The 17,723-nt window shown below is 46.2% G+C and overlaps 1 protein-coding gene across 9 annotated transcripts in view; it reads right to left on the reverse strand.

Annotated features, from left to right (window-relative positions):
* casz1 (castor zinc finger 1) overlaps window positions 1–17,723 on the reverse strand; it is a 507,648-nt gene that overhangs the window by 396,661 nt on the left and 93,264 nt on the right. The window lies entirely within an intron of this gene.

Below are 17,723 nucleotides of genomic sequence, written 5' to 3' on the forward strand. Positions count from 1 at the left end.
AATGAGAACACCTGTACAATCAGATCACCTATACAATGGTATCACCTGTACAATGGTATCACCTGTACAATGGTATCACCTGTACAATTATATCACCTGTACTATGGTATCACCTGTACAATGGTATCACCTGCAAAATGAGATCACCTGTACTATGGTATCACCTGTACAATGGTATCACCTGTACAATTATATCATCTGTACAATGGTATCACCTGTACAATGGTATCACCTGTACAATGGTATCACCTGTACAATGAGATCACCTGTACAATGAGATCACCTGTATAATGGGATCACCTGTATAATGGTTTCACCTGTACAATGGTATCACCTGTACAATGGTATCACCTGCACAATGAGATCACCTGTATAATGGTTTCACCTGTACAATGGTATCACCTGTACAATGGTATCACCTGCACAATGAGATCACCTGTACAATGGTATCACCTGTACAATGGTATCACCTGTAGAGTGAGATCGTCTGAATGGAGATATCACCTGAACAGTGAAATCACCTGTACAATGAGATTTCCTGCACAGAGAGATGAATTGTTCAATTAGGTCACCTGTACAATAAGTGCACATGTACAATGAGATTGCCTGCACAGAGAGATTACCTGTACAACGAGAACACCTGTACAATGTGATCACTTGTTCAATGAGATTACCTGTAAAATGGGAACACCTATACAGTGAGATCACCTGTACAATGAGAACACCTGTACAGTGAGAACACCTGTACAATGCGAACACCTGTACAATGAGATCCCCTACACAAAGATCATTTGTACAATGAGAACACCTGTACAGTGAGAACACCTGTACAGTGAGAACACCTGTACAATGAGATTGCCTCTACAGAGGGATCACCTGTACAATGTGGACACCTGTACTATGAGATCCACTGTACAGTGAGAACACCTGTACCATGAGGTCACCTGTACACAGAGATCTCCTCAACAATTAGATCACCTGTATAATGGGAATACCTGTACAGTGAGAACACCTGTACAATGAGATCATCTGTACTGTGAGATCGCCTGAATGGTGATATCACCTGAACAGTGAGATCACCTGTATAATGAAAACACCTGTACAATGAGGTCAAGTCTACAATGAGATTACCTGTACAATAAGATGGCCTGTACAATGAAAATGCCTGTACAATGAAAATGCCTGTACAATGGAAATGCCTGTACAAATGGAACACCTCTATAATGAGAACACCCGTGCAATGTGATGAAGTGTTCAATGAGATGAGCGGTACAGAGAGATCACAGGGTAGCACGGTAGTACAGTGGTGAGCACTGTTGCTTCACAGCGCCAGGGATCTGAGTTTGATTCCCGGTTTGGGTCACTGTCTGTGCGGAGTCTGCACGTTCTCCCCGGGTCTGCGTGGGTTTCCTCCGGGTGCTCCGGTTTCCTCCCACAAGTCCCGAAAGACGTGCTGTTAGGTGATTTGGACATTCTGAATTCTTCCTCTGTGCACCCGAACAGGCGCCGGAATGTGGCGACTAGGGGCTTTTCACAGTAACTTCATTGCAGTGTTAATGTAAGCCTACTTATGATAATAATAAAGATTATTATTATTATTACAGTGAGGTCCTGTGTACAATGAGAACACCTGTATAGAGAGATCACATTAACACAGATATCACCTGCACAGAGAGATCAACAAACTACCGGCATAAGGAGAACACCTTTAATTTTATTTCTTTTATTTGGAAAATGAATGATGCAAGGATTTTCTTTAAGATCAGATTGAACCCAATCGCATCATTTAAAGATTGAGTTTCAATTCAGGAAAAATCCATTTGGTTCTAATTCTGTAAATCAACAGATGTAGCTTTTCAAGAGTGTTGGGATAGCATCAAGCTAGATTAGGTTTCCAAATGGGCTGTACTACCATGGAAAAGGCAAAATGCCTCTTTAAATTAAAGGAAGAATAAATGAATTAATACCAGCCCACCCCAGCCAGACATTGTCTTTTTAATTAGAACTCTCCAGTCAGTGTGTATTTGGCACAGACAGATGGCCAGACAGACAGCAAGCAACCCTCAGCTAAATGTGCAATTTAAATTTTCTAATTCTCACAAATTCCCAACTTTCAAGAACACTCACTGATTTTCTCACATTTATGCAAAAAAACACACTTACACCACAAGAGCATCCAGATCAAACTGCAAGTTAATATTCATTCACCAGTCTATGGAAAATCATTGCCTTTATCCAATCCCATTTCATTTGTTCATAAAGGGTAATAGGATTTTTCAAATCGTCTCTGCTACTGGGTAATTCTTAAAAATGGCTACTCCAATGAGACAGGTTTTGTGTAGAAAAGGCAAAGGCAAGTCGGAAGAGGAATGAAAGGAACTTATTGAATTTCCTTCTCATGTTTTAAGGCGATTTTCATTCAGTTACCTGTACAACCAATGAGAGTTTGGTAGTTAATGCATCTGTAAAATCTACTTTATGTCATATTCAAACTGATTTTAAAACTTTGACTTACTTTTAAACAGACGACCACATTATCAAATTAATTTGGAATCACGTTGATCTGAAATCACTGTGGGCAGCAGGGCGGCACAGTGGTTAGCACTGCTGCAACACAGCTCCAAGGACCTGGGTTCAATTCCGGCCTTGAGTGACTGTCTAGGTGGAGTTTGCACTTTCTGTGTCTGTGTGCGTTTCCTCCGAGTGCTCCGGTTTCCTCCCACAGTCCAAAGATGTGCAAGTTAGCTGGATTGGGCATGTTAAATTGCCCTTAGTGTCCAAAAAGGTTAGGTGGGGTTACTGGGATAGGGTGGCCTTAAGTAAGGCTTAGGTAGGGTGCTCTTCCCCTACAGGTGCAGACTCGATGGGCTGAATGGCCACCTTCTGCAATGTAGGGATTCTATTCTATTCTAAGAGGGCAATTGATATAAAACTGTACTGTCTTTTTGAGAAGATTGAACTTTATCGCGGTTTTGGAAGTTTTGACCAGTGATTTTCTCTATCTTAAAGTTTCATTGCTTAAGATTTCTCCCTCCTCGATATGGAATCCTCCCTCCTTTGCCTCTCTCATTGTCGTGCCCTCCCTCCTGACTCCCCGACACTCAGTTGGGAGAGGCGATCCTCCAGCCCCGCAGTTCGAGGGAGATTCCCTCTGCTCTCTCTTCGCACTCTGGAGAGGGTCGCCCCACAGTCCTGAGGAAGCAGGAGCCAATTTGTGGAGCTGGTGTGTGTGAGGAGCGAGGAACCATCGTGGAATTAGACCTAATCTCAAATGCTGTGACTGTCAAATCTCTAATTAGCTCTAAACCTGCTCAGACCCGGCTCAATGCCCACAATCTGGCATCAGAAATAACAGAAGGTGAAATGTATAAAACCTGTATTTAAAAAAAAAAGGAGAAAAAAAAGAATATTTTGACAGCTGTTCGTACCCAAGGCATTGAGGCTGCAAAGATGCCGACTAAACTGTACTGTGAACACTCTGTCGACACAGGAGCTTCATGTTAAAAATGCACAAGGTTGTTCTCTGAACAGATGGAACTAATGACATGAAACAAAATAGATCGTTTCATTTGGTTAAAAAAAAACGCAATAAAGGGACAAAACAGAATGAATGATAGGGGCTAAAGGGCAAAGGTTAAAACAGGGCAACATTTAGTGAGGTGGATGGAAGCAGACGCCTGCTCGGGTGCTCTTCACTCACACAAGTTTTATCACACAAAGTTGCGACAATTACTAACTCCGCGCCCACCTCCACCCCAACTATATGTGTTAGCCCTTCGAGTGTTGAGAAGCTGTGGGACATTCAAAGTGGGTTGACCTTTCCGTGCCGCAATAGATCCACGGTGGGAGAATTGTACAGCAACAACAATCCATATTTACATAGCACCTTCAGCGTCATGATGGGTAATGTCTTTCCCGTGAAGGTGGTTCGAGGGGCATCTGCCCGGGTGTCTGGGGAGTGCCAGGGTACTGCCCTGTCCTGTCTCCGGACACCCAGCTGGCTCTATTGATTTGCAAAGTGCTAACACGCCTGGCCCATGCTTGTGGAAAGCAGTGCTGATCGACGCCGGTTGAGGCCTTGCAGGTGCAGCCGTTCACTCCTTTTGACTTCTGAATGCAGCGTCGGAATAGTTAAATGAACGGAATGGCCGAATTATCTGGATCATGCCAGGCTTGGTGCGTCAAGTGACACGTGATTGGCCCAGCAGAAGGCCCAATTCGGGCCTTTCCCGGGATTCGGCCATTGCGCCTGGCATCGCTGATTCACAGCCATTAGGTGAGATGACCAAAAGCTGGGTCAAAGAGGTTGATCGTAATGAGTGTCGTAAGGGAGGAAAGTGAGGTGGGGAGGTTTGGGAAGCGAATTCCAGAGTTTGGAACTTAGGCTACTAGAAGTAACCATTATAAACCAGGAGTGTGTTGGACCAGTCAAGTGTAGAGATAGCTAGGGCAGCACGGTGGCACAGTGGTTAGCACTGCGGCCTCACGGCGCTGAGGTCCCAGGCTCGATCCCGGCTCTGGGTCACTGTTCGTGTGGAGTTTGCACATTCTCCCCGTGTTTGCGTGGGTTTTGCCCCCACAACCCAAAAAGATGTGAAGGGTGGGTGGATTGGGCACACTAAATTGCCCCTTAATTGGAAAAAATGAATTGGGTACTCTAAACTTTAAAAAAGAGTCTAGCGATAACCATTATAAAAACTTCATTATGAGGAATATTGAAAAAAGTGACAGTCTACAACTATCTTGATGCTGTCCAACTGTTGATTTGATTTTGAAGAAGCATTTTGATCATGTATGTCAGAAATACCCGATAACCCATCATTAATTTAAAAAACAGAATGGTTAAAGTGCAGTTGTGATGCTAAACATTGCAGCAATTCTCAAAGTGTTTAAGCTGAAATGTATCCATTTTCCAGAAGGCACTTGACAATTTCAGGTCCATCTCATAAACTTGCATTTCGTTCTCTCCTGAACTTGGGTTGAATATAATGCAGCTCCGTTTGCTGATGGATTGTTGTGATCTAACTGCAATGCGAAGTAGCTAAACTAGGTGTCCTTCCGTTCAGCTCCTTGATAACTGGAGGAATGTGAAGCCTTTTTTCACTCAAGTGGTAATGCTTCTGCCTCTGTGTCAGATGGTACGGACCCAAGGCCAGCCCCAGGACCAGAGCTCATAGGGGTGGATTTGTGCAGCCCAAAGGCTGGCGGAGGAGTTTTGTAAACCCTGACAGACATCAAAAAGCTGGCTTCCGTGGTTGTTCGATAGGCATTGAGATGTTAAACTTAAACCTGATTTACCTGCTCAGGTGGGTGTAGAAGATTCCATGGCACAGTTTCAAAGTATATCTCAGTAAACTGGCCACCTTTGGACCCTCAAACAACACCATCAAAACACAGTAAACTTGTAATTGGTCTCATTGTTCTTGCTGTACACAAGTTGGCTGTCTTGCTCACCAACACAACAGTGACCACATTTCGAAAGCAGTTCATTGGTTCTGAAGCACTTTGAGATATTCTATGCTCATTAACATTGTTACACAAATTGTTACAATCCCAGCTGATATTAATACAGGACAAGTGAGATCCCACGGTGGAACCTGGCTCGATAGATCCTAACTTCATTCTTTTTAATTAGTGGAGGAAAGTTACTGAACAAACTCACAAGAATTTACTGATGAACTTTTAATACAAGGAATAAAACATGTATTAAACAAGGAAAGTGAGAGGTAAAACACCTGGCAAAAAGCTTGGCAAGGCTTCACGACAAACTGCAGAAAATGATTCAGGCTCACAGGACGGCAGGGTAGCACAGTGGTTAGCACTGCTGTCTCTCAGCTCCAGGGTCCCGGGTTCAATTCCAGTCTCATGTCATTGTCTGTGTGGAGTTTGCATTTTCTCCGCGTGTCTGCATGGGTTTCCTCCGGGTGTTCCAGTTTCCTTCCGCAGTCCAAAGATGTGCAGGTTAGGTGGATTGACCATGATCAATTGCCCCTTCGTGTCCAAAAAGTTAGGTGGGGCTACTGGGTTACAGGGATAGGGTGGAGGCATGGGCTAAAGTAGGAAGCTCTTTCTAAGGACCAGTGCAGATTCGATGGGCCGAATGGCCTCCTTTTGCACTGTAAATTATATGTCTCTGTGATTCAGTGATCACTAAAATCTACCAAAAAAGTGATTTGAAAATTACCGGGCAAATATATCTTTTGACGGAATACTGATGACAGATTTTCCTCTTTATAACTTGGCTTGACACCTCAATGCCGTGCCGAGAGAGAGTGCTGCGCCGTCGGAGAAGTTGGTCAGGATTTTCTGGACGTTCCCGCCAGCGGGATCATTCGGTCCTGCCAAAGGCGACCCCTCCCCCAGACGGCGGAGGGTGTGAACTTTGGGAAACCCCATTGACTGGACTGAATGTCTGACCAATGGTAGGCCACCACGAAACATACTGTGGGGGAAGTGGGGGGGAACCAAAATATTATAGATGGTGTCTTAAACCATCTTGGTGCTCGGCTGGGTGCAAAGGAATACATGGAATGATTTGAAACAGAGCAGGGATTTCCTTGGGTGCCTTGGGCAATATTTAGCCCTGATCAACACCAACGACTGGTCACTTCCCCTTCCTGATGCTTGAGGAACTTGCTGCGGGAAAATTGACATCTGCATTTGTCTACATAGCAACAGTAGCTACACTTCAATAGTAATTCATTGTCTGTGATGTTTGGCGTGTTCTGTGGAAAATGATAGGTGCTACGTAAATGCAATATTCTTTTTTAAGGATGGGGTGTTATCACTTCAGTAATTGACATCCTCATTTACGGTGCTTCCCAATTATTGGAAATAAAAGCAGAAAATGTTGGAAATATGCATGCAGCCCATCTGCAAAGGGACAGGTTAGTATATTAGATGTTGTTGTTTCATCCAAACCTTTCGAATAAAAGGCACGATTTAACAGCCTCGTCGCTCCCGACATGGTGTCAGGACGAGATCGCTGAATCTCACAAGAGACCTCTCGTGGGATTTGCAACGCACAAAACGCCTTGCGGGATTTCACGGAGTCTCGGGCAACGTCGCGTTCTGGATCTCGCCGTCGCTGGCCGTGATTCAGAGCAGCAGATTTAAATGTTAGGTTGATTTAAATATGAGTTTGTGGGATTCTGCCAGTGTCTGGGACCCACGCGCCGCACCTGAGTGACAATGGCCATTTAGTACTGGTTTTCATAAACGTGGAGCAGCCGTAATGGCAGCTTGGAGGATCTCCCAGGCCGTTGGAGATCGCCGGGTGATTGGGGATAGTGCAGGGTGATACCTGGGGACTCCCTCTGGCACCCAGGCACCTTGGCACTGCCAGCCTGGCAGCGTAGAAATGCTAGCCAGGTACCCAGCAGTGCTGCCCTGGCACTGCCAGAGTGGCCAGGTAGCACTTCCAAGCTGACAGGGGCACAGCCAAGGTGCCCAGGTGCCAAGTTGGCACTGCCAGGAATCAGGCCCGGAGGGGGGGGGGGGGCCTTACCAGGTGGAGAGGGAGTGGGTGAGGGGATGTTCCCGGGGGCCTCCCCGAGGTTGGGGGTTGGGGAGATGGGGAATTGAAAATGTGTCGCCAGCAGGAAGTGCTTCTAAAATCAGGCCTCAGCAGAGCGAAACTTCCCAGGGCCAATAAAACCCGGCCAAATGCCGCTGAACAGCGGAGTGTTTCTCTGCCAAACCAGACAAGGATTTTTTCCAGTTAAATCGCGTCCACAGAGATTCCTCCCCATTTCCAACATCTCCTTTTAATTTTCAATTCGGACCTTTTTTGTCTTGTGTCACTCCGGATTACATCAGGATAATTACCACCATTTTGGACTAAAAAACAATCCCTGGAACTGTTACTTGGCAAAAAGAAAAAATGAGTCAAATGTATTGACAAAAATTAAGAGTATTTTGAGGTGTTCAAGTTGAGGGATTCAAAAGTTCATCGTGAATTCAATGGACGTTTTCCTTTAAACAAATGCATGTTTGAAACTCCAAACTGACAATGGAAGAATAGGTGGGAGTGTGGGTGCTGCTAATCCAATAGTTGAGTAGTTCTTACAGAAAGCCAGCACAGATGTGATAGGCTGAATGGCCTCAAACTGTCCTCATGCTGTACTCCTTCATAATGCAGGCCAGAGGGGTCATTTTCAAAGCGTAATGAATCCCAGTCTCATCTGGTTTACTCTGAAGATTACAAGGGGAGGTCACACAGCTCTACTGAAATCATCTGTGATCAAACTTCCGCACTTCCAAACTGGGAATCATGACATCCTCAGTGCAAAGGAGCACTAAAAGTACACAGCAAGCAAAAACAGGGGTTAAAAATTAAATTTTAAAAGTGGCTGTGGTGAAATGAAACATATGAGTTAAATAAGGGACTCCAGCATCAGATTGCTTCATGTCTGACTAGGTTCTCCCATAGTCAAGGGCCAAGGTTGCCCTGACTTTGCCTCCTGCTGTCAAGATTAATGCTATCAGTTCTTGACTTATCTCCTCGATGGAGATCTACGCGGGAGTGAAACTTTTCACCTCAGGGCTGAATCAATGCATCATCTATTCATCTAGGTGGTTGTCTGCTTGTCTATTATCAGCCATTCAGCTTTCCTCTCCTATTCCTTTCCTTTGGGAGATGCCGATGGTGCAGGCCATGGAGTGAGCCTTCGCTAGGCCGGGGTATTGCAATGGGGGAAAGCGGCAGGCTCCTCAACACTCCATTTTGTCGTTGTTTGACTAGATTCTAAATGGACAGGTGAAACGTTAGCTGGAGTGCCAGGTTTTAGCTGAACAACATTGTTTCCAATACACAACATGATATAAAACAACACAATGATGCTGACAGTTCACTGTTGATTATTTTAAACAAATACTGAGGTGTTTCCATGGATGTTTTTTCTGTTTTGCATAAACCACCCCATGTGCTACACGGACATTGCCTGGCACTTTTTGTTATGTTGAACACGGTTGCCACTACATTGATTGTCAACTGAAAACTGAGTTCTGAATGAAGTTCTCTTTCAAATCAGCTTAACTGCGGTACTGAAAACCATAGCCGCTTTGCTAATATCACAACGGCTCATTTACCATTTGTGCCTTACCCCAGCAACTTCAAATGTGCTGCTGGTGGAAAGGGGTCATTTAATTCTTTTAAAAATACTTAAATGTTTCATTCAGAATGGATTCTGGATGCACAATCTCCTTTACTTGAATAAACAAATATTATTTCTGGTCTGTTAAAATGCTCCAGACGCTGTAAACAAAAGCAATTTATTATTTACCCCACAGCTAGACAGCATCACAAAATCGCCGCCCTTAAAGATCGTGGAAAAATACATTTTCTTTGGGAAAGTGTGGTAGAGATTGAGGGCGGCAGGGTTTACCTCTCTGGGACCCAGGTTCGATCCCGGCTCTGGGTCACTGTCCGTGTGGAGTTTTACACATTCTCCCCGTGTCTGCGTGGGTTTCACCCCCACAACCCAAAGATGTGCAGGGTAGGTGGATTGGCCACGCTAAATTGCCCCTTAATTGGAAAAAAATAAATAATTGGGTACTCTAAATTTATTTTAAAAAAGGATTTAGCGCTCTGGTATAATGGCACAGAATGCTTCTTCAAGGTTCCCGATCCCATTGTCGGGATGAAATTGTTGGGGGGTTCACAAGGGAATCTCAATCCCAGTTGCTGCCCACAAATGGGGACTATAAGAAGACCTGAAAGGGTTAGGACTGATGGACAGGAGAGGGAATGCCCACCACAGGAATGTGCACCTGGAGTCATTATTGAAGTGCCTTCCCAAATAAATGGACTGCCTGCCACAATTGTCTTCTGGCTCAATGGGTACCTTGGGCACCAACTGGCAAACCCAGGTGGGGCTAGGAGACTGCACCTGGTTAACCTGTGAAGGGGCTTAATTGGCACTCAGTGCGGCTGGTCAGATAACTAGTATCCCCGTCACGACGACTCCTGGAAAATTCCATGGAGGTGGGATCATGTCACGGAGTTAATTCGATGGGCTTTCCCTCCCGTTTCCTCAGCCAAGCCTCTCACCTCCCCTACTACCTCCACAGGCTCTTGAATATTCTGCCCAATATGTGTGCCGGAGACCTCATTCCCATTCACTCTCACCTCGAATCCTACTGGCTTAACCAGGTCACTACTCACTCAGGTTATGGGGGATTCCATCCAACCAAGTCACCAGCTCATTCCCTCACATTGTACAGTAAGTAGTCTTACAACACCAGGTTAAAGTCCAACAGGTTTGTTTCAAACACGAGCTTTCGGAGCGCAGCTCTTTCCTCAGATGAAGGAAAGAGCTGCGCTCCGAAAGCTCGTGTTTGAAACAAACCTGTTGGACTTTAACCTGGTGTTGTAAGACTACTTACTGTGCCCACCCCAGTCCAACGCCGGCATTGTACAGGAAAGCAGTCATTGTACAGGAAAGCAGTCAGGATCAAACAGTATCTTCAGTGTCCTCACAGGGACATTGCCAAGAAGGAACTGAACACCTTGGAGAGGTTTGGGAGGGGGTTAGGCCTGATGAGCAAAGGCTTACCTGAGGTGGCAGGTTTTTGAGAGAGCTTTTGAAAGTGGGGCAATGTGCGCCTGGAGATGGGACAGCTGGATTCTGATGGTCGATTGGAGGTCATCCAGAACCAGACGGGTGCTGGATCTGAACGGGGATCTACCCAGCTCACAATGCCTCACGAGATCCAACGCGATTACGCGAGATGCCGCAATGTAAATCCTGCCCATTGTCGGTAGGATCACTGTTTGGCAAATCTGCAGGTTAGAGCGAGGCAGTAAATCTTAGTGTGCAGGTTGCCGAGGTACCTGAGGCTTTGGGATTCAATCCCATCGCCTCGGAGACCTCGGGTGAGCGCCGTTCAGCACTGTCCCCACAAACCGGGTCCACCCTTGGGGGGGTCTCCCAGGGGATTGGAGGCCCCCAGCTGCATGCCCTTTGGGCAGGGTGGTGCCATCTGGGCACCCTGACAATATCAGCCTTGAACCCTGGCACTGTCACCTGGGCGATGGCCTGGTATTGCCAGGGTGCCCAGGTGGCACTGCCAGCTGGCATGGCCAAGGTGCCAAGCTGGCAGCTTTTGCACGCGTGATTCTGCTGGCGGTGCCCTGCGTGGGTGTTGGGGGAAGCATGCGGGGGGGGGGGGGGGGGGTGACCCTCCCATAGTGCGTTCGAAATGGCGTTCTGATCTCTCGCTACACTGAGGAGTTCCAGCGGGCGGAGCCCCTCCGCGTACAAAACGAGGCTATACGCGGCCTCGGTCCCGCGTTCCCCGCTGAGGCCCCTTACACAACGCGAGTCGTGTTGTATAGCCCCCGTGTTTCTCGCTGCTGCGAGCACCGGAAAAGAAGCGGCTAAAATGTGCTCGCTATGGGTCATTGTTCCTATCTAGTTGAATCGAGCCCAATGTTTTTCACGGAGACCTGCACTAAGTCAAGATTTTGAAATCCACAAAATAGAAATTCGATGGACCAAGCATTCAATCTTATTGTACAGAATTCCAATAAAGCAAACCAGGAGGAATTTCCCGACACTGTGCAGGAATTCACATTCCATCCCAGTTACAGATCCAACCCGTCCTCTTTCCAACCCACTCATTATATAGATTTCACCAAACCGCCTCCATGATACAGAATTCCAGATCCAGGTACAAACACACACTGTCCAGGTTCAGGCAGAAAGTGGGCGGGATTCCCCGATCACTGCCGCCATAATCACGTCCGGCGATCGGCTGGAGAATCCCCGTTTCCATCGGAATCGGGGGCAGTGCCGCTTTCGCGATACTCCGCCCCCTGCAACGCGGCGTACTCCAGGAGTAGGCCACGCGCTGTATCGGCAGCCTCAGGACGTTGCCTGAGGCCCACCCCCTGATGCACCGCCCTCGACTGACCGTGTTCCTGACGGCGTGGGTCTCCTGCTATTATTTGTCGGAAACTCGGCATGGCGGCTGTGAACTCAGTCCAGCGTCGCCACAGTCAGGGGGAGCTAATCCATGGGCAGAGGGGAACCTGGCAGGGGCTGGGGGGACTGTTGGGGGGTGGTCTGGGGTTGCGAGCCAGCCAAAGGGGGGGGGGGGCACTATTTTGCAGGCCGGGTCCACGGGCGACTGGCGCCATGTAGCACGATGTGGCCGCTGTAGGCCGTGCACGTGCGCGGCCACAGACCCGGCAACTCTCCGGGCCGTATCGGCAGCTAGAGCTGGGTGCTATGCTGCTCGGCATGCTAGCCCCCAGCCAAACAGAGGATCGGTGGCTGTTTTGCGCCGAATGTTCGGTGGTAAAAGGCTACCATTCCCACGCCGGCGTCGACATAGCCTGAGAATGGGAGAATCCAGCCCAGTGTCTCCCAATCTGTCAACATTTTTTGCCGCTCACCACTGTGACTCAGATCAATCCAGCATTTCACTAAAGGCCTCTTGTGAAACATTAATATTGTATAGTAATGGAGCTTGAATTTACATTTGTTTCATCGGGTGTGAGTAATTAAGCCAAGGTGCAAATATTTCAATTTGGCCCTTTTTAACTTTATCGTTTATAAATTGTCTGTAGAAATTCTGATCCAAGCACAGTTGTTTTTAGCAAATGAGTTATGTATTTATTGGATTCAGCTGTACAAATGACTGTGCACATATAATGAGCAGATAGTGTCATTGATGACTGCAGTGTGGCTGGGGTATGTGGCAGTTCGCCAAGGGGTATATCCATGTGTACAGTACACTCCAGCTTTATTTTATGCAAATGAATAAATAGGTGCAGCATGGGTCACTTTTAATGAAATTACAGCAATTATGTAAATCTACTATCCAAATAAAGACTAAACAGTACTGGAACATCTGGGTGGAAAATCAGCTCTTAACACTTCATTCCATGCTGTTAGCAAGCATCTTTTTTCATTGACAATAAATTGAAACCAAAAAAACTATCAATTGTTACATTAATTCCACGTTAATTGAAAACATTTGGTGGGGAATTATTTGCACAGTAAAGACATCATTCAGAGTTTACACCCGCTTGGCTCACAGTGACAGTCCAGTCCCATTCCCCTCTCCAGTATATATCATATGCAGTGTCCGGAGAAGTTCACTGAAGACGTTTAACTACATTCCTCCATGTTATGAGTATTAGAATATGAAGAGGCAGAGGGGAGAGAGTAAGAACTTCATCACCACAATGCCCCCAATATTGACTGGGATAATATTCCATTTAGTCCACAGAATCAGGTTGGTAATCAGTTTTGGAAGAGAGGTGCAATGTTTCACCTCTGCGAATATGAAATATGCTCAATACTAAAATATCAATGATCTCCTTTGAACAGGGTAACACATTGCAGAATGGATAGCCTAAGTATCCGTTAAAAGGACACTTTTTTGTTGCAACATAATTGTACAAATGAGAATCCTCCGCGAGCGAATAAAATGTACTGACAAATAAATAATTCACTTAACAGGAATTGACCAGGGCTACAAACAAGTAGAGGAACTGCTATTGGGTCCTGACAGTTTTACAGTCCTTCGGGCAATTTGGGAATGGTCTGAATGGTTACAAATGAAAGTGTGAGTGACATTAATTAAGCCAGGCAATTTAAGCTACAGTATAAACACAGTATAGAACTCCCTTTGAACATGTATGGTGCACAATGGACAAAAGAGGTGACAATGCCGGCAGTAGGTTTCAACACTGAATAGTATGAGATTAGGCCCAGGCTTTGTGAAGGACAAGTAGCCCATTAACCCCTTGTCACTGAGCCCTCTTGTCACGTCTTAAGGACAGAACAGCTGTATTCTAAACATTCTAAACCAACACACACTTTACAGGAGAAAGCTTTTTTTCCAATTTTTTTTTGTGTGGCTTTGACATGTTATGACAACCATACCCTCATTGACAGAATCCCTCCTTATTGGCATACCATAATTGTAATTTGAAACTGTCAAAGAAAATTAAAGCGATATGACATTTGTTTAAAAACATTCGAGGAATTATAATTGTAACGAAGGTATATGTGGTTTCTTCATAAATACATTTGAATTGCTGCAAACTCCAGCTCCAAGACCTGTAATTAAGGATAGTGGCTGTTCTATTTGGTACACAGCTGTCATAATATTTCATTAAATATATCCTGAGCAGCCTTATGACAAGGTTAAGGTGCGCCAAACACTTTCCGACATTTGTTTTCTGATTACATTATCAAAGCACAACTAACTCTTTAACCTTGTAGGGATTAAAATGGGATTTTCTTTTTAAAAACAGAATGGAAAGTAAAATCTTCTCGTGTTTGCATTTAAATGCCCTAATGGTTCTCCATACATTTTATAGGACCATAATGTTGGATGTGCACTTAAGAAAGGGATGCATTAGAAGATGCTTAGTTGGCAAGCTGCTGATTGGAGTGTAGCCTGCGACGGCGCAGTAACTACAGAATGCAGGAGTGCTTGCTGATCAGTGATCTATAATCTACAAAATATGCCGAAAGAGGAAAACTGTTATTACTTTGGACGTTTTGCTCTCATCTCAAACATAAAGGTCGCATTAATATATCTTGTGGTTCATGTAACATGCAACATAATTTACAGGCCAAAGAAGGTGCAGTCGGCCATTTTGAATATCCCATTAGTAGAGATTAAAGTTAAAAATGATGGTCAGGTACAGCCCTATATTTTAATAACTTGTCGCACAGTTAGTTTATGTTTTTAACTCTGATTTTGTTCCCCCCCCCCCCCCCCCCCCCCCCCCATTGCCACTTCAGAGGCCGACAGGAAAGCAAATAAAGTGCTCTTGTCGCGAACCAGGCCTCAATGCAAGCCTGCTGACTGCAGTCACCCTCTTTACTCTTTGCTTCAGTTTGTACCTGAAGTGGAAGATTTTAAAATATGTTTATAGTGCCGGTGAGTCAATGCGATAAGAATATTTGATGAGCCTGTGACAAATTATTTGAGATAAATGATAATTTTCCAGCCTCTAACTGAGCCAGTTCTGGAGGTTGACTGAAGTTAGAAATTAGTCCCAAGCCACTTGCCGGAATTAATTATGCAAATGTAAATGATTGAATAACAAAAATGTATTCCACTCCCTGCATCCTTCAAAAGTGGTATTAATACATATACTTTGTGACGTACAAACTACTTAGACCAGAAATGAATGGGGAAGTTCACTGGACAGTGTATCAAAGTCAGACTCCTGGTACAAGCTGCCACACAAAGCAGGAAGATCACTAGTTTGACTCAGTTGCTACTATAATGTCCTTACTGCCCCACACCAATGGTACAGGATATCAGCCAAGGATCCTGTATCTGACTGCTGGCAAGTTACACCCTGCTGCCGATTAATGTTGGGTGAGGGCTGGATTTGACTCGGATGTGATGCCGCAGCAATTGACTAGCCCGCTCACATAGAATCCCCACAGTGCAGAAGGAGGCTATTTGGCCCATCGATAGAACATCCTACCTAGACCCCCCGATCCCAATGGGCAGCACGGTAGCACAAAAGGCTAGCACTGTGGCTTCACAGCGCCAGGGTCCCAGGTTCGATTCCCCGCTGGGTCACTGTCTGTGCGGAGTCTGCACGTTCTCCCCGTGTGTGCGTGTGTTTCCTCCGGGTGCTCCGGTTTCCTCCCACAGTCCAAAGATGTGCAGGTTAGACGGATTGGCCGTGATAAATTGCCCTTTAGTATCCAAAAAGGTTAGGAGGGGTTATTGGGTTACGGGGATAGGGTGGAAGTGAGGGCTTAAGTGGGTTGGTGCAGACTCGATGGGCCGAATGGCCTCCTTCTGCACTGTATGTTCTATGTTCTAATCCCCCGTAATCCCACCCAACCATAAGACACTAATGAGAAATCATGTACTAATTTGGTTTTAAAATAATTTGGTTTTGGTACACAAAACAGTGGGATTGGCAAGCAGGCAAAACAGACTTTCTCCTTAAAATCTAAGCATGGTCAATCCACCCAACCTGCACACCTTTGGACTGCGGAAGGAAACCGGAGCACCCGGAGGAAACCCACGCAGACACGGAGGGAGCTCCAGACAGTCACCCGACGCCGTAATCGAACACGGGTCCCTGGTGCTGTGAGGCAGCAGTGCTAACCACTGTGCCTCCATGGCACCCCATCCAAGAAGTAGGTCCATCTGGACATGTACCCATGGAACTGTGTCCATGGTAACTGCCTTCAAAGGAGGGAGCAGCGAAAGGGGAGGATATAATCAAAACAGGATTTATAAAAAAGCTCCAGGCACGAGATGTTTGGTGATTTCTAAAAGCGACTGGAGACGGCCTGAGAGAGCGAGTTCCTTTCACTCAGAAACCATCAGGACGTCTGAGAGAGCGAGTTCCTTTCACTCAGCGACTGGAGACGGCCTGAGAGAGCGAGTTCCTTTCACTCAGCGACTGGAGACGGCCTGAGAGAGCGAGTTCCTTTCACTCAGCGACTGGAGACGGCCTGAGAGAGCGAGTTCCTTTCACTCAGCGACTGGAGACGGCCTGAGAGAGCGAGTTCCTTTCACTCAGCGACTGGAGACGGCCTGAGAGAGCGAGTTCCTTTCACTCAGCGACTGGAGACGGCCTGAGAGAGCGAGTTCCTTTCACTCAGCGACTGGAGACGGCCTGAGAGAGCGAGTTCCTTTCACTCAGCGACTGGAGACGGCCTGAGAGAGCGAGTTCCTTTCACTCAGCGACTGGAGACGGCCTGAGAGAGCGAGTTCCTTTCACTCAGCGACTGGAGACGGCCTGAGAGAGCGAGTTCCTTTCACTCAGCGACTGGAGACGGCCTGAGAGAGCGAGTTCCTTTCACTCAGCGACTGGAGACGGCCTGAGAGAGCGAGTTCCTTTCACTCAGCGACTGGAGACGGCCTGAGAGAGCGAGTTCCTTTCACTCAGAAACCGTCAGGACGTCTGAGAATGTCATTGTCACACTGGGGCAATAGAGGGTGCACTTCCGAGGGTGTCGTTGGGGCATGTTGACTGGAGTTCTAATGTGATATTTGTCTCCTCCTATGCCTATATTACCTAGTGCTGAAGCTGAGGATTTACAGCTTCGTATTCCTCAGTATTTTCCACAAGAAAATGCACCAAAAACGTAAAACAGAAAGAAGCAACTTTGGCCGTTACGTTGAGGGGATTGAGGTAATTTTGATGGTACAAAATGGATCATTTACCATACGCAGATAGGAGGATTATAACAGTCTATACTAACTGACATTACATAGAAGTTCACTTCAATCTGCTGTTCACTCAGGACACTCTGAGAATATCCACCCTCACAGTAGAAAAGGAGTATTCAACGATGAGCTGGCTCCATCATTTCAAATTCTGATCCTCACCTCAACCAAGATTGCAAGAAACTGCCGAGTGTGGTGAACTCAGCCCAACGCATCCCACAAGCTTGCCACCCCCACATTGATTCTGTCTACACCTCCTGCTGCCTCAGGAAGGCAGACAGCATTATCAGAGGGGCTTTGCCTTCTTCCAGACCTTTCCATCAGGCAGAAGGTACAGAAGTCTGAAGACTTGCACATCCAGACATATGAACAGCTTCTTCCCCTCAGCTACAGGACTCCTCAATGACTCCCCCCTCGGACTGATCTGTTCCCTAATAGAACACTATTCAAGACGCCCTATGCTGCTCTTGCTCATGGATTTGCTTTGTTTGGCCCCTTGTTCCGCACTGTAACCAATCACTGTTTGTCAATGTACTATTTGTCAATGT

This window comes from Scyliorhinus canicula, chromosome 16 (genome assembly GCF_902713615.1).
Source record: "Scyliorhinus canicula chromosome 16, sScyCan1.1, whole genome shotgun sequence".
Classification (NCBI taxonomy): Eukaryota; Metazoa; Chordata; class Chondrichthyes; order Carcharhiniformes; family Scyliorhinidae; genus Scyliorhinus; species Scyliorhinus canicula.